The sequence below is a fragment of the Suncus etruscus genome, chromosome 4 (genome assembly GCF_024139225.1).
Source record: "Suncus etruscus isolate mSunEtr1 chromosome 4, mSunEtr1.pri.cur, whole genome shotgun sequence".
Lineage (NCBI taxonomy): Eukaryota > Metazoa > Chordata > Mammalia > Eulipotyphla > Soricidae > Suncus > Suncus etruscus.
Genome location: NC_064851.1, coordinates 162,456,106 through 162,482,037, shown reverse-complemented (window position 1 = coordinate 162,482,037; position 25,932 = coordinate 162,456,106). Strand labels below are relative to the sequence as shown.

The window sequence follows — 25,932 nt, the reverse complement described above, 5'->3', positions numbered from 1 at the left end:
ACAGTAATATTTAAGGTACATAGTGACAAAGAATTAGGGCCATTCCCACCACCTGTGTTGTCCTCACTCCACTCCTGTTCCCAGCATACATCCCATACCTACCCCCTTTGCCCTTTGGACTGCTAGTGTAAAAGGTTTCATTTGTGTATAGCTTATTGTAGATTGGGTATCAATTATGGTGTCCTTGGTTTTGGGTTTGGTGCTTAAACCTGATCATTCTTATTTCCACTCAATGTTCATGCAACTGGTTGTTCCCGGTACCATCCATTTTTCCCCTCAAGTTACGAGGGAGAACAAGATGATTCAAGTTCATCCATTCCCCCGACTCAAGTTATGAGAGAGAACAAGATGATTCAAGTTCTGCAGTTCTGTTGGGGAAAAAAAAGAGAAAAAAAATGCTGGGGGAATCTGTCTAGAGACTGAAAATACCATTCAGAAGAAGAAAGAAAGAAACAAAAACAAAAACAAACAAATAAAAACAAAACAAAAACAAGCAATTATAAAAAACAGCAGCTGCAACAAAAAATTATCACCGAAACAACAACCACAAAAAAAGAAAAGAAAAATATGAAGGGCTGGTGTGGCAAGGCTGTGTGTGTGTGTGTGTGTGTGTGTGTGTGTGTGTGTGTGTGTGTGTGTGTGAGTGAGTGTGTGTGTGTGTGTGTGTGTTGCATAGGCACAGTAACTATTGGGGAATTTAGAGGGAGTTCCCTTGGCCTAGAAGGTACAGAGTTTCTCCACACTTGAAGCATACTGTCATGGGAGCAACTATGGGCTCTATACACGCTCATTCTCAAACCCCAAGGTCTTTTTATGGTGCCAGGATAATTTCTGTTCAGTTGTGGATGACATACTCAATTCTCTATACCTAGAGATGTTGGAATTTCCATGGGTCCTAGGACAACCTCTAGGATAAAGTCCTTCATTATGGTTCTAGAAGATCTGTTCCATCACATTTATTGTAGTAAAACTCCTGTAATTAGTGATCTGGGTTGGTTTATTTTTGTCCCCAATACACAATACAGACCAAGCAAAGAGCCTGGGTTGAAGTGTACATGATGTGCATTTACTGTACCTCCTTTTTCTATACAGTCAGTGTAAAGAACACAGCCTGTGGTAAGAATTGGGAGGCCTTATCTTTTCTCTTCTCTTTTTTTTATTTTTAATATATATATATATATATACATACATACATACATACATACATACATACATACATACATACATAAAATCCTTCATCAGTGCAACATTCCCATGACCAATATCCCAAGTGTCCTTCCTCGCCACCCCACACAGGCCTGTACTCTAGATAGGCTTTCTACTTCCCTCATTCAGTCACATTTTGTTATGATAGTTCTCAGAGTCCAGCTCCTGAAATGAAGCTCACCACAGGGATTGTTTAGTGCAGTCACAAAAATAATTACACTATGATCTTGTTTTTTTTGCATAGATACTAGGTCAAAGCTAGGATAGAGTCTTCCCTTATGGCGCCAGAAGTTCTGCTCAGTCGTGGTTGTCAAAGTCATAACTCTGGGATTAGAAATCTTGTTTTTTGTTCAAATTTTAGGCTGAAGCATAGGCTATGATCCTTCTTATTGATCCTAAGAAAACTTCTGCCCAGTCATAGTTGTTATAGTCACTCTTCTGTAATTAATTATCTAGGTTTTTGCAGAGATCAAACTATGGCATGTCTTCTGATTTCATCTTATCATTAGTGATACAATAGGGTAACCTTTATTGGATCAAGTTTTTGCTATTTCCTCATTTTCAGGTTTTTGTATCAACCTATCACAAATTGGTGCCAGAGCAGTATTAGAGATTTCACAGGGCGAATTTGGTTCCTGCTACTGTTGTATGAAGTTGTGTCGGGTCTTTGTTTGGATCTGGGAATCGTTATTGGTGCTGTCTGATCATATGGAGTCAGGTCCTCATGACACGTTTTTAGTGTGTGAGGTGCTCCTATATTATAAAGTGTTAGGGATTTTATCCCTACTAGATAAGAGTTTGTTTCTATATATAAAATTTTCACTTTTTATTATGCCTGTGCAAAAGGGAACAGCGCCATATTCCATTGTTGGTACATTGGGGATAAGAATGGGGGCCGGGCGGTGGCGCTCGAGGTAAGGTGCCTGCCTTACCTGCGCTAGCCTAGGAGACGGACCGCGGTTCGATCCCCCGGCATCCCATATGGTCCCCCAAGCCAGGAGCGACTTCTGAGCGCATAGCCAGGAGTAACCCCTGAGCGTCACCGGGTGTGGCCCAAAAACCAAAAAAAAAAAAAAAAAAAAAAAAAAAGAATGATAGGCTTTATCGTCTCTGTGCTCTGTTAAGGAAAAAAGTATTTATTTAAGCACAATGATTATAATAGGGCTTTAGTCATAGTAAAAACACACAATTAACCAGTGAAATATTCCTACCACCAATTCTCCCTTCTTCCTCTTCTCCAGGCCCCTGCCTCTATTAGAGACAGGCATTCTACATATATCATTCATTAACATTGTCATGTTAGTTGTTAGTTTTCATAATGGCACCACTACTCTTTGTGGTGATCTTCATATTGTGAGCCCTTCCTTGTGGCACTCATCTCTATTATCTCTGGAGATTATTACAATAGTGTCCTTAATTTTTCTTAAACCCCATAGATGAGTGAGACTCTTCTGTGTCTATCTCTCTCCCTCTAACTTATTTCAGTCAGCATAAAAATTCCATGTACATCCACGTATAAGAATATTTTATGACTTCATCTTTTCTGAAGGCTGCATAATATTCCACTATATATATGTACCACGTTTCTTTAGCCATTCAATTGTTGAGGGGCATCCGGGTTCTTTCCAGAGTCTGGCTATTTTAAATAGTGCTGTAATGAATATAGCTGTGAGAAAGGGATCTTTGAATTGTATTTTTGTGTTCCTAGGGTAGATCCCTAGGAGTGGTATAGCTATATCATATGGGAGCTCAATTTCTATTTTTTGAGGAATCTCTATATTGTTTTCCATAAAGGCTGGACTAGATGGCATTCCCACCAGCAGTGAATAAGAGTTACTTTCTGGGGCCGGGAAGATGGCGCTAGAGGTAAGGTGTCTGTCTTGCAAGTGCTAGTGTAGGACGGACTGCGGTTCCATCCCTCAGAGTCCCATATGGTCCCCCCAAGCCAGGAGCGATTTCTGAGTGCTTAGCCAGTAGTAACCCCTGAGCGCCAAATGGGTGTAGTCCAAAAACAAACAAACAAAAAACAAAAACAAAACAAAACAAAAGACTTACTTTCTCTCCATATCCCCGCCAGTAATGATTGTTCTTGTTCTTTGTGATGTGTGCCAGTCTCTGTGGTGCAAGATGGCACCTCATTGTTGTTTTAATTTGCATCTCCCTGATAATTAGTAATTTGGAGCATTTTTAGAGTCTTTTGGCCATTCTTTGAGGAAGTGTCGGTTCATTTCTTCTTCCCAGTTTTTGATGGGGTTAGATCATTTTTTTCTTGATAAGTTCTGTCACTGCCTTATATATTTTTAATATTAGCCACTTGTCTTATGGGTATCGGGTGAATAGATTCTCTCATTCTGTGGGTGGATTTTGCATCCTAGGCAATATTTTCTTTGAGGTGCAGAAGCTTCTCAGCTTAACATAGTCCTATTAGTTTAACTTTGCTTCCACTTGTTTATAGAGTGCTGTTTCCTCCTTGAAGATGTCTTTGATCTCAATGTCATGAAATGTTTTACCTATGTGTTGTACGGTTTCAGGCTTGATATAAAGGTCTTTAAACCATTTTGATTTGATCTTTGTGCATGGTGTTAGGTAGGGGTCTGAGATCGCTTTTTTGCAAGAGACTAACAGCTTGTGCCAAAACTACTTGTTGAATTGGTTTTTCTTGCTCCATTTTGGATCTTGCTTCTTTATCAAAGATTAGTTGACTGTATATCTGGCAAAAGTTATCTGAATACTCAAGTCTCTGTCACTGATCTGAGGATCTGTCTTTATTCCAATACTATGCTGTTTTAATGACTATTCCTGTGTAATACGGTTTAAAATTGGGGAAAGTATGACATCCTATACTCCTTTTGCTAATGATTACTTTAGCTATTTGTGGGAGTTTATTGTTCCAAATGAATTTCAGGTGTGTTTGATCCACTTCTTTGAAGAATGTCATGGATATCTTTAAAGAGATTGCATTAAATCTGTTCAGTTCTTTAGGGTGTATTGCTATTTTAATGATATTAATCCTGCTAACCATGAGCAGGGTGTGTATCTCAATTTCCTTTTTTTATCTATTATTTCTTAAAGCAAGGTTTTGTAGTTTTTTTGTATAGGGTCTTCAACTCTTTATTTAAGTTGACTCCAACATATTTGAGTTTGTGTGGCACTAATGTAATTGGATATATTTTTTGTTTTTTGGGCCACACCCTTTTGATGCTCAGGGGTTACTCCTGGCTAAGCACTGCCCCTGACTTGGGGGTACCATAAGGGATGCTGGGGGATCAAGCCATAGTCCTTCCTTGGCTAGCGTTTGTAAGGCAGACACCTTACCTCTCTGGCCCCAGTGGAATTGTTTTTTTAATGTTCATGTCTTCTCTATATTTTATAGTATATTAGAAGGATTTTGTATCCTACCACTTAGCTATATGAATTTATTGTTTCTAGAAGCTTTTAGATGGAGTATTTAGGGTTTTCTAAATATAGTATCATTTCATCTGCAAACAGTGAAAACTTGACTTCTTCCTTTTCTATCTGGTTGTCTTTGATATCTTTTTCTTGCCTAATTGCTACAGCAAGTATTCCAGTACTATGTTGAATAGGAGTGTTTAGAGAGGACAGCCTTGTCTTGTTCCATATTTTAGAGGAAAGGCTTTTAGTTTATCTCCATTAAGAATAATATTTAACATTGGATTGTGGTAGATGGCCTTGGCTATATTGAGAAAAGTTCCTTTCATTCCCATCTCAATGAGTTATTATCAAGAATGAGTGTTGGACTTTATCGAATGCTTTCTGTGGATCTACTGATATTATCATATGGCTTTTATTATTGGTTTTGTTGCCATACTGTATTATGTTTATTAATTTATGGATGTTAAACCATCTTTGCTTTCCTAGGAAAAATCTAACTTGGTCTTGGAATCATCTTCTTGATGATGCATTGAATCCTATTTGCCAGAATTTTTTTGAAGATTTTTATGCATCTGTGTTCATCAGGGATATTAATCTGTGATTTTCTTTTCTGCCAGAATCTCTGTCTGGTTTTGATATCAAGGTGATATTAGCTTCACAAATACTATTTGGAAGTATTTCTATTTCTTCAATATCATGAAAGAGCTTGAAAAGGATTGGTAGTATTTCCTCTTGAAAGGTTTAAAAGAATTTATTAGTAAACCCATTTGGGTTTGGGCTTTAGTTTTTCGGAAGACTTTTGATTACCATTTTAATTTCCTCAACAGTTATGGGGCTGTGTATATATGCTACCTCATTCTTATTCAACCTTGGAGGAGTCAAAGATTTTATCTATTACTTGCAGGTTCTCATGTTTAGTTCTCATGTTTAGTTTTCTTAAAGAACCAACTTTTGCCTTTGTTGATCTTTCAAATTGTTTTTTGGATTTCCACTTCATTGATTTCTGCTCTCAGCTTTGTTATTTCCTTCTGCCTATCTATTTTTATTCCTTTCGTTGATCATTTTCTAAATTTATAAGCTATGTAATTAAATTATTCACGTGGGCCCCTTATTCCATTCTGATGTGTGCTTGCAAAACTATAAATATTCCTCTCAGTACAACTTTTGCTATGTCTCATAAATTCTGATTATTTGTGTTTTCATTGTCATTTGTTTTCAGAAAAGTTTTGATTTCCTCTTTGATTTTATCTCAGGCCCTGGTTGTTCAGTAGCAGAATGTATAATTTCCAGGTGTTACAAGTTTTTCTCCTGTGTTCCTTTATAGTTTAAGTCTAATTTCAGTGTCTTGTGATCAGCGAAGATAGTCTGCATGATTTCTATTTATTTGATATTATGGAGGTATAGTTTATGGACCAACGTGGAGTCTTTCCAGGATAATGACCCATGAGCATTGTAGTCAAATGTATATCCAGGCTTCTGGGGATTGAGTGCCTATATATATCTGCTAGTTTACTTCCTTCCATTTCTCTTTTCAGGGTTAGTATATTTACTTAGGGTTTCAGTATGGTTGACCTATCAAGGAGAGACAGGGTAGTGTTGAGGTCTCCCATAATTATTGTGTTGGTATTGGTATATTTTTTTCAGATTTGTCAACAAGTTTAGTAAATATTTTGCTGCTCCCTTATTGGGTGAATATATGTTAAGGAGTGTGATTTTTTTCCTGTTGTACATGTCCCTTGACTAGTATTTAATATCCATCTTTGTCCCTTACAATTTTCTAAGTCTAAAATTTGCATCATCTTATATCAGTTTGGCCACTCCAGCTTTTTTAGGGGTGTTGTTTGCTTGGATAATTTTCTTCTAGCCTTTGATTTTGAGTTTATGTTTATTCTGACTATTCAGGTGTGTTTCCTGTAGGCAGCAGAATGTTGGATTCAGTTTTTTGATCCATTTAACTACTTTTTGTCTCTTAACTGGTGCATTTAGTTCTTTGCCATTGAGAGAGATAATTGTCATGGTATTTAGTGTCATCTTTGTGTAGAAGTTTGGTGTGTCTGTAGGTCGGTCTTGTCTTTGTTTTTTTTGTTGTTGTTTTGTTTTTGATTTTTGGGTTTTTTTGGGGGGTCACACCTGGCAGTGCTCAGGGGTTACTCCTGGCTCTGTGCTCAGAAATCACTCCTGGCAGGCTCAGGGGACCATATGTGATGCCAGGATTCGAACCACTGACCTTCTGCATGCAAGGCAAACACTTTACCTCCATGCTATCTCTCCAGCCCTGGTTGGTCTTGTCTAAAAGGAAACCTTTCAATTTTTCTTTTAAGGCTGTTTTTGAGTCTGCAAAGTTTCTGAGCTGTTGTTTATTCATGAAGCTATGTATAAGTCCTTCAGACCCGAAAGTGTATCTGGCTGGGTACAGTATTCTAGGTGAAGTATTAATTAATTGAGTTTTGTCACTATTTTCCACCATTGCCTTCTGGCCATGAGGGTCTCTTGTGATAGGTCTGCTGTAAACCTTAAGGAGGCTTCTTTGAATGTAATTTGCTTTTTTGATCTTCCTTCTTTTAGCATTCTATCACTATGGGATTCGTCATTGTGACTAGAATGTCTTGCAGTACTTTACTTTTTTGAGGGGGGCACCCGTTTGATGTTCAGGGGTTACTCCTGGCTAAGCACTCAGAAATTGCCCCTGGTTTGGGGGGACCATATGGGATGCCAGGGGATCAAACCACGGTCCTTCCTTGGCTAGCGCTTGCAAGGCAGACAGACACCTTACCTCTAGCAACACCTCACTGGCCCCATTGCAGTACTTTTCTTTGGGTCTCTTCTAGCTCGTACTCTTCAGGCAAGCAGGATTTTGTTGCATGTAGTTTTTAACTCTGGGTGTTTCTTGTCGATGATATCCTTGACTGCTGATTTTTCCTGAGAATTTTCTTCTTGAGTCTCTGGGACTCCAATGATTCTTATGTTGTTTCTGTTGAACTTGACAAAGACTTCTATTTTCATCTCTTCACATTTTTGAGTAATTTTTTCATTGTCCGATTATTTGCTGTAAGGCTTTTTTTCCAATCACTTCTGCTGTATGGAATTGTTATGCATCTCATCTTCCAGCTATATTGATTCTATCTGTTGCAAATCAGCCCCTGATGAGGTTGACTGATGGAGGGATGGAGGGTGAGGCCTTTCTCCTCCACCTTGGACCAGGCGTCTGTTACCCTGTTCAGCCGGCGGTTTTGAGGTGAATGTGGTGGGAAGAAAGCCAACAGGCAGTCAAGATTCCGAAGAAAACAGCTCTTTGTTCTGTGAAGAGGCAGAAGCCAAAAGGCCTAAGAATGGGCCCCAGGAAAAAAGTCCCTCACCTTCCACAGACCCTTGCTTTTATGCCCCAGAATCAGGTACCATCCTAGGGTGGGAGCAGAATGCCAGGTACACCCTAGGGTAGGACACAATCACCAATTAGGGTTGGGTCAGTAACATAATAATCCCACAAAAATGTTTACATACACAACACTATCCTCAGCTATTATTACTCTATTGGAGAGGCTTTTCACTGAGGTTTTAATTTTATCTCCTGAGTTTTTCAGACCTGTTATTTCAGTTTTGAGTTTTATAATTTCTATCTTCATATCCTCTTGATTCTTATTTCTATTCTGATCAACTCAACCTATCCTTATAGTGAATTCTGTGAACATCCTCCATATTTTTTCTCTAAACTCCATATCTGAGAGACTAATCAGGTGTTTGGTAGTTCTCGTGTCATCAGAGTTGTCATCTTTATTCTCCATTCTTGGTGTTGGCCTGCATTGTTTCGCCATTTTCATGCTTGTATTGTGGATTTTTCTACGTGTTGTGGTGATGTTCATTATATTCTAGAAGATGCATGCAGCCTCAAAGTGAAGTGGAGTTGCCTTTTCCTCTGGTTCACCCTTTCTGGGCATGACACTCACCTCTAAAAATATGAGCCCTCAGGGAACAATGGTAGAGAAGATCAAAATCTCAGGCTGCAAAGACAGCAGAGAGGAGGCCCAAGACCTCTGCGATGTTTCAGGTCACACAGAAGAAACCCAGAAAACAAATTTCTAAATTGGTTTCACTGCATTAGCAATATCTTAATTTATCAGTCTCTTCTGGGTTTCAGTGTCATCACTGTACATTTGCCATTTGAGGTTAGCCAGGTGTGTATTAGGGAGGAAATAGGAAACTTCAGGTCTTAATTTCTTCTACCAAATGAAAACAGAGTTTCCTTTTGGGTCTTTACCCAGCCTCCTTCTGGGTTCCAGTGCCATTGCTGATTCTTTGTCAGTTCTGTGTTGTGGCAGGAATAGGAAGACACCTGTCCTAATCTCCTTCACCAAGCTCAAATGAAGCCTCCTTTCTAGCCTTCTCTCAGCCTCCCCTGGGTTTCAGTGTCTTTATAAAAACCTCCTTTCTTCCCATCAGTCCTCCTTTCTCAAACATGCGCTATCATCTGCACAAAGTCATTTCAATTTATATCATAGACTTCCTGTCAGATTAGCCTTAGCACTTCTTTCTCTTAGAAAGTATACAGCTCACTACCATATTCAATTTCTGAGAATTCTTAAGTTTGAAGACATTTCTGATATGTGATTGCTGAGAGCTATTTTATAGACTCCATACGACCATTTCACAGACTGAAACTGTGCTCCAGATTTTATCCCCCCTCCCAAAACTATTTTTTTTTTTTGTGGTTTTTGGGTCACACCCGGCAGTGCTCAGGGGTTATTCCTGGCTCCAGGCTCAGAAATTGCTCCTGGCAGGCACGGGGGACCATATGGGGCACCGGGATTCGAACCAATGACCTCCTGCATGAAAGGCAAACGCCTTACCTCCATGCTATCTCTCCGGCCCCCCCAAAACTATTTCAAAAGACTTAAAGGGGACATGCATATCTCCTTTGAATATTTTCTTAGATGTATTTTCTCAATACATATAAATCTTGCTATCTTCTTATGTAGTGGCAATTTCCCCCATTTATTTGAAACTATTTAGTAATGGATTCTATTTATTATTATTAGTAGTAGTAGTAGTAGTAGTATTTTGATTTTGGGGCCATACCCATCTACACTCAGATTACTCCTTTCTATGCACTCAAAAATCACTCCTGGCTTGGGGGTCATTTGGGATGCTGGAGATCAAACCCAGGTCTGTCCTGTGTCAGTCTCATGCAAGGTAAATGCCATACCAATGTGCTATCGCTCTGGCCCAAGTAGTAGGAAATTCTACTAAATAAGGCATTATTTATTATTATTTATTATTCTAGTAAATAAGGTTCTCTAGTGTTTTTAGTTCTGATAAAACCATGTTATTAGGATTATTTAACTTGTTTTTTTTTTTTTTACCTCCATATGCACCAGTAATACTATGTGGCATTGTTCCTTTTGTTTTTTTTTTGTATAGGCTCATTAAAAAGGGAGATCTTAAGTATGCAAACAAGTTTCTATCTACTAGAATTAGGAACACATTAATTTTATTTAATTTTAAACTGCAATGAAGCTTTACACTCTGAACATTTGTCCTAGCAACTTGGTTTAGGCTTCAGGAGATAGAACATTCACCATTTATAGGGGCTGGAGAGGTGGCTCTAGAGGTAAGATGTCTGCCTTGTAAGCGCTAGCCAAGGAAGGACCGCGGTTTGATCCCCCAGAGTCCCATATGGTCCCCCCAAGCCAGGGGCGATTTCTGAGCGCTTAGCCAGGAGTAACCCCTGAGCATCAAACGGGTGTGGTAAAAAAAAAAGACCATTCACCACTGAACCTTGAACCCCATTTATGGAAACAGCATGGCATTCTACACCAGCACCAGGAATTGGACTTCTACCAGGGAAGGCCCTACTGCTACCCTGGCATCAACTTACTCCAGAGAGCATTCATATGACACCTTGATAACTTGGTAACAGCAACAACCTGCTTTCAGGGCAGGGTTCTCTTCATTGCCACTTAATGGTGAGAAAAAGATGCTGTGTGTCACCCTGACTTCCACATAAGATCTGTAGAAAAACCAGGATCTCTAACCATAGACATCTAACAGCAACAACAGTGATTGTGACAAGCTTTCCTGGAACTACAGAAAGAGACTTTGCGGTTAGACTATTTAATATGCCTGGAGTCTGTAGTGGTCTTATACCAGGATATTTCATAGGTAAGGTCTCACTGTTTTTATGTCAAAGGTTTTTCCTTTCTATTTTACCCATATTTTGCTTTGTCTATGCAAACAATTTTTAATTGTATTTTTTATCTTTATAAAAAGAGCTTACTAAACCTTCTGCTAGTGTATTAATGACTTTATTGTAGATACAATAATGAACTTTTTCTTTTTTATTGTATTTTCTGAATATTTTTTTTTGTCCTGTGGAGTAGGTACCAAGAAGTGGAATTGCTAGATCTATGAACATTTTATCCTTTCTTTTTCCTTCCCTCCCATTTTTATGTTTTTTCTTTCTATATTTGTCCAATAATTTTGCTTTTCCTTATCATGAAACAAATGTCTTGTGATCAGTTATGTCACCTATGTAATGCATTTTATTTAAATAAAAAAATTCAAAAAATATATCCCAACTGATAAAATAGTAAATGACTGACTATTCACTCTAAATTACAACTGAGGTTCTATTAAGTACCCTGTATTATCTATCAGAGGGTTTGAAGTTATTACTAAGACATATTCACTTTCCTCTAGGAGTTTGTATTATTGGACAAAGAAGAAAACAGCAATATAAACAACAATGCAATTTAATATTCATCTCCAGCTCACTAGCAAAGTAATAGTGTTGAAATCAGCCATATAAAAATGTTCTCAACCCTAAGTAATTTTGCCCTCTTCCTTTTGTCTCACCAAGGATGATGAAAAATTTAAGGAAAACGGACAACTTTGTAAATATCTCCTAAAACCTTGTCTTACTTCAGATTTCTCTGACAATGATAACCAGGTATTTCTGGAAAAATCTATATAACTTTCCCAATCATTAATTATTCTATAGATACATGATTTAGAACTATGAAAAGAATTTCTATCCCTGTCTATTCTTCCCTTCCCTTAGGTGGGAAACCATTTGTGGAGAACTTGTCAGATTACATTGGCAAACATTTTGAAATGCTGTTCTGCATTAGATTCTGTGTCTTTTTTGTATCCCATGCAATTACCACCATCACTAACAGATTCTTAGTACAGGGAATTGACCATTTTTTGTAGCAGCCTTAAAAATATGCTCTTTTTAGTACTTAAAATTCTCTTTTACTATCCTACAATAATATCTTGATACTCTGAGTTATGGTTTTCAAATTTGTTTCTAATTATTAAGAATTTTATTAATCCTATTGTCTCTATCAACCGTTGGCTATGTTTGACCTACTTTCCCTGTCATTTCTATAGATATTCTAGAAATTTATCTATTCAAAACTAGAAATTGTCTTTTGTAGTCCCATTCCAAAGGAGACAATTTTCAATTATAATCAACCAGTTCTGTTTTTCTACTGTCATCAACAAATTTCTTTAGAGAAGTTAGGAGATGATAAAACTGTTTATGTAAGACATTTTAAAGGAATAAAGGACCAAACATGGATGTTGGAAAATTAGACATATTTAAGGCAGCCCCTAAAATTCTGGTTTGACATTGGTGACTGAATGATAAACAATTAAGAAGATGGAAGGTAATAGGTCAACAGCTTTTGACTAATAACCAACATTATGATTCAAAATAAATTAATTTATGCCTCAGAAAGATAAGATGAAAGTAAAGAGGTATTCAGCTAGGACAGAAAGGAGATAAATACAGCTACAAATAAAAAAGATGCTAGATTGGGCAATATTAGTAGGTGTCACTCAGATAATAATACCAGAACCTCTACATCCAGAGCTGTCACTCAAATGGTAATAATCCAGGTATAGGTCAAAACAGGCCAGTTCTCAAAGTTTTTTTAATTGCTTATTTAATCAAAGTGGTTACAGAATTGCTCATTGTTGAGTTTTATTCACACAACATCCTTCACCAGTGTAGTGTATCTTTCACGCAATGATGTATCCGTTTCCCTTCTACCCATACTCCAAACCACTGTCTTGCTCTAGGTCAGGAATATTGATTCTTTCTCTCTCCTATTCCTTCTCTCTCTCTCTCTCTCTCTCTCTCTCTCTCTCTCTCTCTCTCTCTCTCTCTTTCCTTTTTGGCATTGTGGTTTGCACCATTTTTAATGGAGGTGTGCCTTGCCTGTTAGTTTCTCCACTTCCAGTGAAGATTTCTATCCAACAATTCCAATTACCTTTCCAAATATCTTTACTTAGTACACCCTTCTTTACTCTAGCTATACACACTGCTCTTTGTGGTGAGCTTTCTACCATGGATTGGACCTCATGACATTTGCGTCTATTATCTCTAGGTTTTATAATAATAAAATTATTCTATTTCCCTTTTCCTCTGGCTCATTTTACTCAGAATAATTGTCTCAAAGTTCATCATTCATAAGCAAATTTTACTATTTTATTTTCCTAGTGACTGCATAGTATTTCATTGTGTAGATGTACCACAATTTCTTTAGTCACTTTTCTGTTGTTGAGTACCTGGATTATTTTCAGATGCTGGCTACTGTAAGTAGAACTGCAGTGAAAATGAGAGTGCAGAGGGCATTTCAAAAATGTATTTTTGAAACACAAAGTGTATTGTGTTTTAGTGTTTTTGGAGTATATCCTTAGAAGTCATATTGCTGGGTATATAGGAACTCAGTTTCTCGCATTTTGAGGAATGTCCATATTGTTTTCCAAACAGGTTGGACCATTCTGCATTTCCACCAACTGAATTGTTTGCTTTGTGGTGTGTGCTAGTCTCTGTGGTGTAAGATGATATCTTATTGTTGTTTTGATTTGCATCTTCCTTATGATTGCTGATAAAGAACACTTTGACATGTGCTCTTTAAACCATCTGTATTTCTTCTTTGAGAAAATATATGTTCATTTCTTCTCCCCATTTTTAATGGGGTTCAATTGTTTCCTTGTAAATTTAATCGGTGTCTTATATATTGTAGATATTAACCCCATACTGGTGGGTTCTGGATGAAAATTTTCTCCCATTTCACAAGTAGTCTTTGTGTCCTAGTCACTTTTTACTTTGGGGTACAGAAGCTTCTGTGTTTAATATAGCCCTATTTGCTTTTCTTTGCTTCAACTTTCTTGGCCAGTGGTCTTCCTCCCTGGAAGTTGCTTTTAGCTTCATTGTCATGGAGTGTTCCTACTCAAGTGTTTACTATTTACCTTATGGTTTCACTTGTAATATCAAGGTTTTAATCCACTTTGATTTGAAATTTGTGCATAGTAATAAGAAGAGGACTGAGATCATATTTTTCATGTAATTGACCAGTTTTCCCAGCAACAGTTGTTGGAAAGGCTTTCTTTGTTCTACTTTGTATTTCTTGCTTGTTCACCAAAAATTTATTGTTCATAAACCTATTGTCCATAAAGATATTCTCATTATATTTAATATATATCAGCATTCAAGACATTAATATTAGACATATTTATCTAATTGTCTGCATGTATTTCAATACAATGTTGTCTTAATGACTATTGATTTATAGTACAATTGAAAGTTGGAGAAAGTGATTCCTCTCATTTCCCTCCCACCAAGGACTGCTTTAGCTATATGTGGACATTTATTTCCCCATATGAAATTCAGGAGCATCTGATCCACTAATTTGAAAAATGTCATAAATATTTTATAGGAATCAGGGGAGGGGAAATATATTTATAAGAATCGCATTAAATTTGTATAGTGCTTTAGGAAGTATTGACATTTTAATGCTGTTAATTCTCCCAATCCATGAGCAGGATATATGTTTCCATTTCCTGCGTCCTCTTTTATTGTTTGAATAAGTGTTTTGCAGTTTTCTTTATATAGCTATTTTACCTCATTATTTAAGCTGAGTCCAATCTACTTAATTTTCTGAGGCACAATTGTGAATAGGATAGTTTCTTTAAAATATCTTTCTTTCTCTTTAATTATTTTTTATAGGGAAGACATGTATCTTTTGCAGATTAACTTTGTAGCTTTCTACTTTACTATACAAGTCTATTTTTTCTAGAATATTTACAGTGGAGCCTTTACAATTTTTTGTATACAGTATCATGTCATCTGAAAACAACGAGAATTTCACTTCTTCCTTTCCTATGTGGATGCCCTTGATGTATTTTTGTTACCTAATTGTTACAGCAAGTATTTCCAGTACTATATTGAATAAAGTTAGTCAGAGGGAGAAACCTTGTCTTGTGCCAAATCTTAGTTGAAAGGATCTTAATTTGTGCTCATTAAATACATTGTTTGCAATGGATTTGTGATCGTCCTCTTGAATGTGTTCTAGAAAACTGAAGATACAAAAACACAGTAAATAGAAATAGTTTGTATGAAGCCCATATTACTCTGACTCCAAAGGAAGCCAAAGTCATCACACACAAAAAAAGTATAGTCCCATATCCTTAATGAACACACATTAAGATCCTCAAAAATACTAGTAAACAGAAATAAACAAATCACCAAGAAGTTTATATATGATGACAAAGCAGGACTCATTCCAAGGATACAAGAATGGTTTAGCATATGCTAGTCAATCAATATAATTCACCTATCAATAAAAAAATATAAAACTATATAATCATATAAAAAGATTAGAGCATTAGTAGTGACAAGGTTGCACTGGTGAAGGGGTATGTTCTTTTTATGTCTGAAACCCAACTACAATCATGTATGTAATTATGGTGCTTAAATAAAGAAAAAAATTGTTAAAAAATATTCTGAATCTACACTGTTAATCACATATGATATCAATAAATCTAAATATGATAATTGCAAGTCAGAAATAGTTGTTTGCTATTTTAATTGATTTCAATTAAATCTAACTTAAATGACCTCATGAAGTCAATAATGCTCATATTGGACACTATAGAAATACACAGTTACTGAAACAATGGACTAGAATCAAGAAGGCTGAAGTAACATAATATTGTTTTTACCCAATTAGACCACAGGACACCAAAATAATTGAATAAATACTTATCTTCTCAGGTGTCTTTCAATCTTTTTTAATGGACTATTTTAGGTGATTATTTGATATGGAAATGTGGTCAACTATCAAAGCATATATTTTCATCACAAATATTCCATATATTAAGAATTTACAAAATAAAGGGGAAAACCTAGAAACTTTTATTCCTCACCCCCAGCAAATAATCTAAAAAGGCTCTCCAAATTCCCCACCAGAGGTGTCATACTCTGCAATAAAATGCTTGAGTTCTTCAACATACTGCTCACCTATTTTATGTAAATTCTGTCTCAAAGCAAACTGTATAGACTTTTCTAATAAAGGATCTTTTTCAATTAGCATTTTCACAACCATCCCAAAATTTTCACAATATTGACTGTAAACAAAATGTGGTGAGTTGTTCAATTTCTTTGATTTTTGATGCTATTGCTTTATTTTTTTGAAGATGTAATTTATCAGGTTTTATTAAAAATATAAATTTACATTACTTGGATATAAAGATATGCACATTACAATGAACCAATACAGTTAAATATGATAATCAAAGATATTAGAATCCAATTTTTCTTTTTATAAATCACATGTCAATGAATAAAACCATATATATTGATGTGTATCTTAACCTTAAGAAGCAATTATCATGTATGTAATAAAGTTGGTTTAATAAAAAAGAAAAAAAAGAAGAACTTTCCATCAATAAAAAAAGTCTGCTGCTTCAAAAGATTAAAAAACAAAAAAAGAAAGAACTACACTGAGAACTCCCATAACCATGTGAATGAATGAGGGAACTGGAAAGCCTGTCTAGAGTACAGGTAGGGGTGAGGCGGGATGGAGGAAGATTTGGGACATTGGTGGTGGGAATGTTGCACTGGTGAAGGGGGGTGTTCTTTACATGACTGAAACCTAATCACAATTATATTTGTAATCAAGATGTTTAAATAAAGATATTATATTAAAAAGGGTAAAAAAAAAGAGATGATGGTATTGCTTTAGAGCAACTTGTTAGTTGACTGTCCTCAAATAATTCTATGCCATCTGTTGCATTTGATTCAGGTTCTTCTGGATTACAATAAACAACGGTGCTGTGTATCCTGCCTTTGAGGAAGAAACTGCTGAAGAAACTGAGGGGAAGTATCTCTGATGTTTTTGAAGACTGAACAGTTCTCTTTACTTCTATGTTGAGACAGATGAAAAGAATATGTTTTGTTTCTTTCTGGAGAATAGCTTCTACTACTGGAGCCAGATCTGCTATGTGGCCTACAGATGATTCTCCAAAAAAAAAAAAAAAAAAAAAAAAAGAAGCATCTCTTTTATGAAGAGATTGATCTCTCACATAATAAGAAGAATAGAAATCTTTATAAATTTATTTATTTTTATTTGTTTATAATTTTTATTTTGACCATATTGGCTTACATATCTTTCACAGTAGTATTTTAGAAACATATTAACATTGAATCAGAGGAATTCCCATCACCACATTTGCCCTCCCTCCAACCCTGTTCCCATCCTGCATCCCATATCCCCCACCCTCACACCCCCCCGGGCTGCTAGAATAAGTGGTCTCTTCTGTGTCTAGCTTACTACTTAGTGATCATATATCTGGTTGGTCCTGATACCCTCCCTTATTTCCTCTCTCTGTTTGAGAGGCAGAACTAGATACTTCAAGTTCTGTGATTTTGTTTGAATAAAGAAAAAGCAATAAAATGGGGTAAAAATCAAATAAGTCAAAAATGGATGTAGTCCTTCTAGAGGCTTTCAACCTCAGTTTGAGAAAGGACAGGAAAAAAGGAATTGAAATTCCACAACAGTACAAGAAGAAATATCAAATAAAAATGTCCAGTGAACACAACAGCACTAAAGGCAAGCAGCACATAATAGTCTTGGTCCTGGAATAAAACAATGCCAGAGCGCAAAAAGAAAGAGAAAGATAAAATAACATAAAATAAGATTGTGGACATCAACTTCAATATCTACACCAAAACAAAGAAGTCAAAAATGATAAAAAAAATAAATAAATAGATTTAAAAAGTTTATTTTGTTCCCCATGCGTTTTTTTTTCCACATAGGCATACTAAATATTGGGCACATTATAGAAGAAATTCCCTTGGCCTAGGAGATACAGGGTCTCTCCTCCCTTAAAGTATAGTGTCAAGGGATTGACTGCAGACTCCTTTGCTGTTCATTTACTCTTCCCTTGGTGCTTTTGTGGTGTATGGAAGACTTCTGCTTTGTCATGGGTGATAAAATCAAACCTCTATCTAGAGATCTTGGTAGCTGCACAGGTCAAGAAGTGGGGCTTATGATGAAGCCTTTCTTTGTGGTTCTAAGAGTTTTATTCCTTCAGTGTCATTTTAATATGTCTTCTGTAGTTGTTGGTCATGGTCATTGCACTGCTTCTAGGATGGAGCCAGGGATATAGTCTTTTGTTATGTTTCCAGAAGACCCTTTCAGTTGTGATTGTCTCAGTCAGATCTCTGGCATTAGAGATCTTGTTTGTTATACAGATCATAGACCAGAACGTCGGCTAGAGCTTTGTTGTTGGTTCCAGAATGTGTACTGTCCAGTCATGGTTGTAACGGCCATGTAGATAGCGATCTTGGCTTTTGCACAGATCAAGGGGTGACAAGTTGTCTGATTTTGTCTTATCGTTGGCTGGTGAGGTAGGACAACCTGCTCTTAGATCAAGTTGTTCCCATTTTCTCGTTCTCAGGATATCATTTTAGAACTGTCACATGTTGGTGTCAGAGCAGTATTAAGGGTACCCCAGAAGGGATTTTGTTCCTGGAGCTGTTGTTGAGTCTATGTCTGGATTCAGGAGTCAAGGCTGGACGGTCGATGTCTAATTTCTTGGGGTCCAAGTTGGGTCCAGATGACATGTAATCAAGGTGGGAGATGCCCCTGTGTTGTAAAAAAGAGTTTCTATCCCTAGTAGATAAGAGCTTGTTTATATAAGTGAGATTTCCCCCTTTTTTTAGTATGCCTTTACAGAAAGAAGTAGTGCTACATTATATTGCTGGTGCATTTGGGGGTGGAAAGCGAAGAAAACAGAAATAGGACAAAATAAATATGCATATATGCTCACATATATATAAAGAAAAAATATTTTTTAAAAAATAATTAAGTAAAGAAGTAATTAAAGGAGCAAAATGATGCAGGAGATTACCTTACATTTGAGGAAAAACTGGTTAAGATGTATTGTTATGTAGGTCTTATACTTATGATGAAAATATAGGCTTCCCCATTGTCTTTTGAGATTTTCTTGTGAGGTTTGGGCTCCCAGGCATGTTTTCATCACACACACCCTGAGCTTCTTGAGATTTAGCAAAGATTTGCTGCAGGGAGGTCTTGGGTAGAGGTCACGCAGTGGGAATCCTTTTAACCTAACTCTGGTATCAAGCCACAGTCCACCTTAGGTAGAGATGATAAGGAGGGCCACATAGCATGAGTCAGTAGGGGTGTTGGTTGTATTCTCTTGCCAGGAACGAGGTGTAGGTTTGGGTGTGTGTCTCTTCACTTGGGTGCTGGGCACTGGTTCGTTGGGGTAGGAGGTCGGTCTTGATGCCTAATGAATTAAGAACTGAGGTTGAAGAATTTAAATAAGGTGGGAAATTGGGGGGGTGGGATTGAGGGGTGAGGGGATAGTTGGATCTCTGAAAGGGGAGTAGATAGTATATGGGAGGGTCTATATAGGCTATAGGTATGAGTTGTTTATATTTTAGGTTTGGCTCTCAAGGAAGATTCCTATCTCTTTGTGCCCTTGCTCACATATACACATATAGAAGTTAGCATAGGTATATATTAATGAAAAGTGATGGGGAGGGTAAGAGATAAGCTGAGTACAGAAAGATAGGTAAATATAGTACGTGTAAGGTAAAGAAAGTAATAGATCAAGATTTGGATATATATAGGTTTCGCATCTCGAGTACTAAACACTGTGTTAGTGTTGTCTATCTATATAGGTGTTTACCCTTAGCAGTATTGTTCGCAGCACCTTATATATTAGCTTTCCTTTCCTATAGAGGAAGCAATCTGTGGTTTTTATTTTACATGGATTGAATTGATGATAAAGAGGAGGAAAATGTAGAAGAAGAGGGAGAAAAGAAGAAGAAAGGAAAAAAAAGTCGTGAGAAGAGAGGAGGAAAGAGCAAGAAAATGTTAGTTTGCTTGAACGTGTTAAATGAATAGGCCCTGTAGTATAAGTCTAGGTCATAGTGGTCTGGCTGGTAACGTGCTTTAGGTCCTAAAAGAGGACATAATCTAGAGATAAAGGGTATGTTAAAGAGTTTTATCAAGACATTTTCATAATGCAAGTTGGGTGTGGTATCTCGTGTGACTGAGCACCGTGGTGCCACACTGGGTTGTCCACCCTTTGTATCCAAGAACCCCTATGGACAGAAAAACTGAGAGGTTATTTTAAACATAGTAAGGTTAAGGCATTAAAGCATTGTTTTGAAATGTTTCCATTGGATTCAGTGATTTCCCATTGTAATCTTTACCTGTGATCCTGCATAAGATCCCTAAGAAGTTATTGTGGGCCTTTGTAGTAAAAGGCTGTAGTAAAAGAACATACCTATGGGGTTGGGGGAGACCCCATGTGGAAGGCCTTCTCCCTAACTTGGGTGCGCTGGGAGCCTATTAAGGCTCTTCTGCCCCCGGCCTTCAGGCCTTCTGGGGTGGCAGCCCAGGCGGCCAGACAAGGTGGGTGTCGGGGGTCCCTCCTGGATGGGGCCCCAAGCTTTCTCCACCCCTCCCTCAGCTCTAGGGAGGGAAGGTCACAGGGTGTAGGGTGGGCAGATCCTGGTTTCCGGCTCTCTCTCGATCCTCTCTTGAGCTGGAGGCTAGCTCTAGCCAGCATGGGGTTGGGGGAGACCCCATGTGGAAGGCCTTCTCCCTAACTTCCCCTCTTCTGCCCCAGGCCTCCAGGCCTTCTGGGGTGGCAGCCCAGGCGGCCAGAAATGGTTGGTCCTAACTTGGAGTGTGCTGAGATTTGCTTGGCTGCGCTAAGTTTGTCACTGGCAATTTCTGACCACTCTGCATATGGAAAATCACGCAGGGGCACTAGCCCCTGCTAGCACTGCTTGTATTAAGAGTATTCCTTATCTTTATATTATTTTTGCATATCCAGAATGTCCATTTTGTATTCTGCCCTTTCCCACACCCCTTCAAAGCTCATTTTTACTCCTTAAATCTCTCACCCGCCCCAAACATCACTAACCTACATTACTCTTTTTAACTTCAGTACTGCACAATCCTAATCACAGACCAAAGCTGTGCATTGTGTGTAACAACCCTGAACTGTTTCAAAAGACATAAAATGGACATGTATGTCTTTAGAATATGTTGTGTTTTTTCCTGACAACTATAAATCTTACTAAATATTCTCTTATACAGTGATGATTCTAACCACTTTTTATCTTCTCTTTATGAGCTGTTCAACAAGGAATTTTGGTGAAAGAGTCTCCCAGTTTAATGCTTATGATTGAACCATGTCATGGGGATTATTGGACTTGTTCTTATGTCCCCCATATGCACCAATAACGCCACGTGGCATTGCTCCTTATTGCATAGGCACATTAAAATGAGAAAATGCTAAACATACAAAGATCCTATCTAATAGAGATTGGAATACACAAATCTTGTAGTGCAAAAGGACCTTACACCCTGAACATTGACATAATGACCTGACACAGGCCTCAGAAGAATGGGCATTTTCCATTCACCCCTGAACCAGGGAAGCCATCCATGAAGCATCCAGATTTGTCTATAACATCACCTGGAAGCAATCCTCTACCACGGAAGACCCTACCACTGCTCAGACATCGACCTGCTCAACAGAGACTTCCCTTAACACTGAGACTTAACAACAACAACCTGCTTACAGGACAGGGCTTCCTGCTTTTCCCTTTAATGGTGAGGTGAAACGAGAGGACGCTCCACATCCTGACTTCAATGTAGGATATGCAGATTCCAGGATCATTAATACAGAAACATGATACCAACAACAGAGACTGTGTGAAAAGTGTGTTGGCACTATGGACAATGTCTTGGATTGGACGATCTAACTTGCCTGGAGCCTAGAGTTGGTCTTATGCCAGGAAACTTCAGGGGTAGGGTCTCTTTGTATTTAGGCCAAGGTTATTCCTTTCCATGCCTCTCATATTTTGGTGGACCTATGCAAACAACAATTGCCACTCTAACACCGTTTTTTACTGTGCTCCTTTGACTCTAATCCTTAAAAAAAGAAACCCACTTAAAAATTGAGGTTAACTTAAGCTAAGATGCATGTACATGGAAATGTAAAAAATACTATGCCTCTAATGTTTAAGGAGTTATGTAAGTTTTATGGCGTTAGATTGCCTTCTGTGCTGTTAAGAAATATTATAATGTGTTACAATCTGGGGACTTGAGGGACAAAGTAATTGTACATGGATTCTGTTTTATTTATCTTAATGTTCTTTGGCTGAAAGTTTAAAGTTAAGATATCAGCAAGGGGACTTCTTCTGAGAATTATGTTATGGGTGATTGATCTTCCACTGTAACTTTACCTTGTCCTCTTTCTTTGCATCTTTGTTCTCATAATTAAAAATAAAAAAATTAAAAAGAAAAAAAGAACATACCTGTTCTCTCTATCTGCTGATTCTGCTGTTGCTGGTTTCTTTATGGTATAATGTGTAGTCAGGCTTTGTGTTGTTTCTCCTCCCTTTTTTGGGGGGGCATTACTCTTCAGTCTATGTTGATTATTACAGTGTTTGGGGTTTCTACCCTGTTAAACCCTGTTATTTGTTCATGGACTATTGGTTGTATTTAATTTACCTGGGGGCCGCAGGAGGCAAAGTCAGGGTGGTTCTTGAGTGCAAAGTCAGTAGTAAGCCTTGAACATTGGGGTGTGTGACCCAAACAACTAAAACAAAACAAAATTAAAAAGATTCCTCTATGGCAGGGCCACAAAATGTTGTACGGAGGGCCGTCTGCAGCCCACGGGCCGTGAATTTGAGACCCCTGTAGGTACTTCAGAATAGTGCTATTATTCTGTGTTTATCATTTAACATATTATTTTCTAGGTCCATCCACGTTGCTGCAAAGTCCATATTTGTATAATTTCTAACAGTCATGTCGTATTCCACTGTGTATAGATAGCAAATCTTTTTTTTTTTTTTTTTTGGTTTTTGGGCCACACCCGTTTGACGCTCAGGGGTTACTCCTGGCTATGTGCTCAGAAATCGCCCCTGGCTTGGGGGGACCATATGGGACGCCGGGGGATCGAACCGCGGTCCTTCCTTGGCTAGCGCTTGCAAGGCAGACACCTTACCTCCAGCGCCACCTACCCGGCCCCAGATAGCAAATCTTAATGATCCACTCATCTGTTGTTGGACATTGAGGTTGGTTCCAAGACTTGGCTATAATACTGAATGCTGTGATAAAAAGTAGGGTGCACATATACTTTGGGATGAATGTTCCTTCCGACTTGGGGGTAGATACCTAGGAGAGCAATTGCTGGGTCAAATGGCAGCTCAATTCGGAGTTCCTTGAGCACTCTCCAGACTGTTTTCCATAGGGGTTGGACATTCCCACCAGCAGTGGATGAGAGTTCCTTTCATACCACATTCCGCCAACATAGATCTTTCCCGTTATTTTGGATGTGAGCCATCCTCACTGATGTAACGTGATACTTCATTGTTGTCTTGATTTGGATTTCCCTAGTGATGAGTGAAGGTGAGCACATTTTCATGTGTTTGTTGCTCATCTTTCGGTCTTCCTCAGATAAATGTCTATTTATTTCATCTCCCCATTTTTATGGTTTTATTTGGTTTGGGGGGGATCATCTTTGTGAGTGCTTTGTATATTCTGGATATCAAGCCTTTATCTGATGTGTTGAGTGCAAAGACTTTTTTCCCATTCAGTTACCTGTCTTCTTGTTTTAAGTTGGGTTTATTTCGCCATGCAGAAGCTTTTTAGTTTGATGTAGTCCCACTTGTTTATGTTTGATGCTGAAGTTCTTGCTATTGGTGCTCCATCCTTGAAGACTTTTTTGATATACAGATCTTGAGTGTTCTGCCTATTTTTTCCTCAATAAATTTTTATAGATTTGGGTCTGATTTCAAGGTCTTTAATCCATTTTTTGTTGACTTTTGTATAAGGAGTGAGGTATAGGTCAATTATCAATTTCTTACAGGTGGTTTTCCAGTTGTACCAATACCATTTGCTGAAGAGACTTTCTTTGTTCCATTTCAAGTTCTTGGCTCATTTTTAAATATTAGCTGACTGTATATCTGGGTATTTATGCCTGAAAATTCTGTTCTAACCCATTGGTCTGAGGTTCTGTCTTTGTTCCAGTACCATGCTGTTTTGATCACTATGGCTTTATAGTGTAACCTAAGTTCAGATAAAGAGATGCCACCCAGCTTCTTGTTTTTCAGTATGTGTTTGGCTATCCTGGGTCTTTTGTGGTTCCAGATAAATTTTATGATTTATTGTTCTAAGTCTTTAATGAATGATGCCTGAATTTGGATAGTGATTGCATTAAATCTATATTGAAGTTTGGGTATGATAGTCATTTTGACTACATTGATTCTACCTACTCATGAGCATGGGATGTTCTTCCATTTCCTTAGATTCTCTTCAATTTCTTTTTGCAGTGTTTTGAAGTTACCCTGGTATAGGTCCTTCACTTCTCTTGTAAGGTTGATTCCTCGGTACTTAATATTTTTGATATTATTTTAAATGGACTTGTATTCTTAATTTCTCTCTCCTCTACTTTGTTATTTGTATAGAGAAACGCTACTGTCTTTTGTGTATTGAAATGTAGCCAGCCACTTTGTTGTATTGGTTAATTGTTTTTAGGAATTTTACTGTAGACTCTTTAGGGCTTTTAATGTATATCATCATATCATCCATATGTCCCTGAAACCTTTTTTTCTTTTTTCTATTTTTTTGGTTTTTTTTTTCTGTTTGTTTTGTTTCGTTTTTCAGCCACACCCATTTGATGCTCAGGGGTTACTCCTGGCTAAGCACTCAGAAATTGCCCCTGGCTTGGAGGGACCATATAGGACACTGGGGGATCAAACTGCGGTCCTTCCTTGGCTAGCGCTTGCAAGGCAGACACCTTACCTCTAGCGTCATCTCACCAGCCCCGAAACCTTTTTTTCTAACGCCATCTATCATGTCCCATGTCCCTGTATTCAGGTTGTCTGCCTTCAGAATGATAATTTCTTGTACATAGATAGCTAGATTCATCTCTTCTGTGAGGTGGACCGCTTCTTCCATCATGAGAAAAACTGTGGCCCTCGTCATATTCTCAGTAATCAACATGACTGTAACATCTTTTGTAGCTTCCTTCATCAGGTCTGTCTATCAGTGGTGTTTTCTTTGGCACAAAATTAACTACTCCAGGGCAGGATTTTTTAGAGGTACTTAATCACTTGGAACTCTTTCATAATCATATCGTCTATCAGACCACATTTCATTGCTACTGTATGCTACACCTCACAGCCATGAGGCAAGCGCTCTTTGCTGGTGCTTCCAGTCAGAAAGGGTGTTTCTCAATCTTAAGGTCACTGGATAACTAATAGAGAATGTAATAATATTAGTTTTATGTTTTTGGTGTTTTTTTTATTATTTTTTTGACCATACCTGGCATTACTCCTGGCTACTCCTGATTGACTCTGGAGATCATATGGGATGTTGGAGATCAAACCCAGTTCAGTCAAATGCAAGGCAAATGCCCTCTGCTGCGCTATCACTCCAGCCCCAAGAAGAACTAATGTTTACGAAGCAGAGAGTAAGTGTAATGTAGATAATTATAAAACTCTAGGACTTATTAATTCATATGTATTTTTAGTGGTCATATATCTGTGCTTTCTACTGACACAATGCTTTTTAAAAATCTATATTTACAGCTGAAATTTAAAAGTTTATTTAAACCCTGAAGGTTATAAGATTATTTCTCTGAAAGGGGCTGGAGAGATAGCACAGCAGTATGGCATTTGCCTTGCATGCAAAAGGTCGGTGGTTTGAATCCTGGCATCTCATATGGTCCCCTGAGCCTGCTGGGGGGGCAATCGCTGAGCATAGAGTCAGGAGTAGCCCCTGAGCACTGCGGGGTGTGACCCCCCCCCAAGAAAACAGATCATTTCTTCGAAAATCAGCAATATTATCAAAATTCATTGTGGCATTGCTGATTCTTTCCTGACGTTTTAAAATTTGCTCTACTTTTATAAAAAAAAAATAGTAGATAGACTTTTTGTTTTTCTTTTGGGGTCACACAAGTAGTACTTAAGAGTTATTTGAGACTCAGTAC

General features: G+C 37.8%; 1 non-coding gene and 1 pseudogene across 1 annotated transcript; both read right to left on the bottom strand.

Annotated features, from left to right (window-relative positions):
- Positions 1–1,001: 1,001 nt before the first annotated feature.
- LOC126007920 (small nucleolar RNA SNORA51) lies at positions 1,002–1,133 on the bottom strand. The gene has a single exon (XR_007495391.1). It is a non-coding gene; the product is annotated as a small nucleolar RNA SNORA51 (small nucleolar RNA).
- A 14,596-nt stretch (positions 1,134–15,729) lies between these two features.
- Positions 15,730–25,109, bottom strand: LOC126006081 (periphilin-1-like; annotated as a pseudogene).
- Between the last annotated feature and the right edge of the window lie 823 nt (positions 25,110–25,932).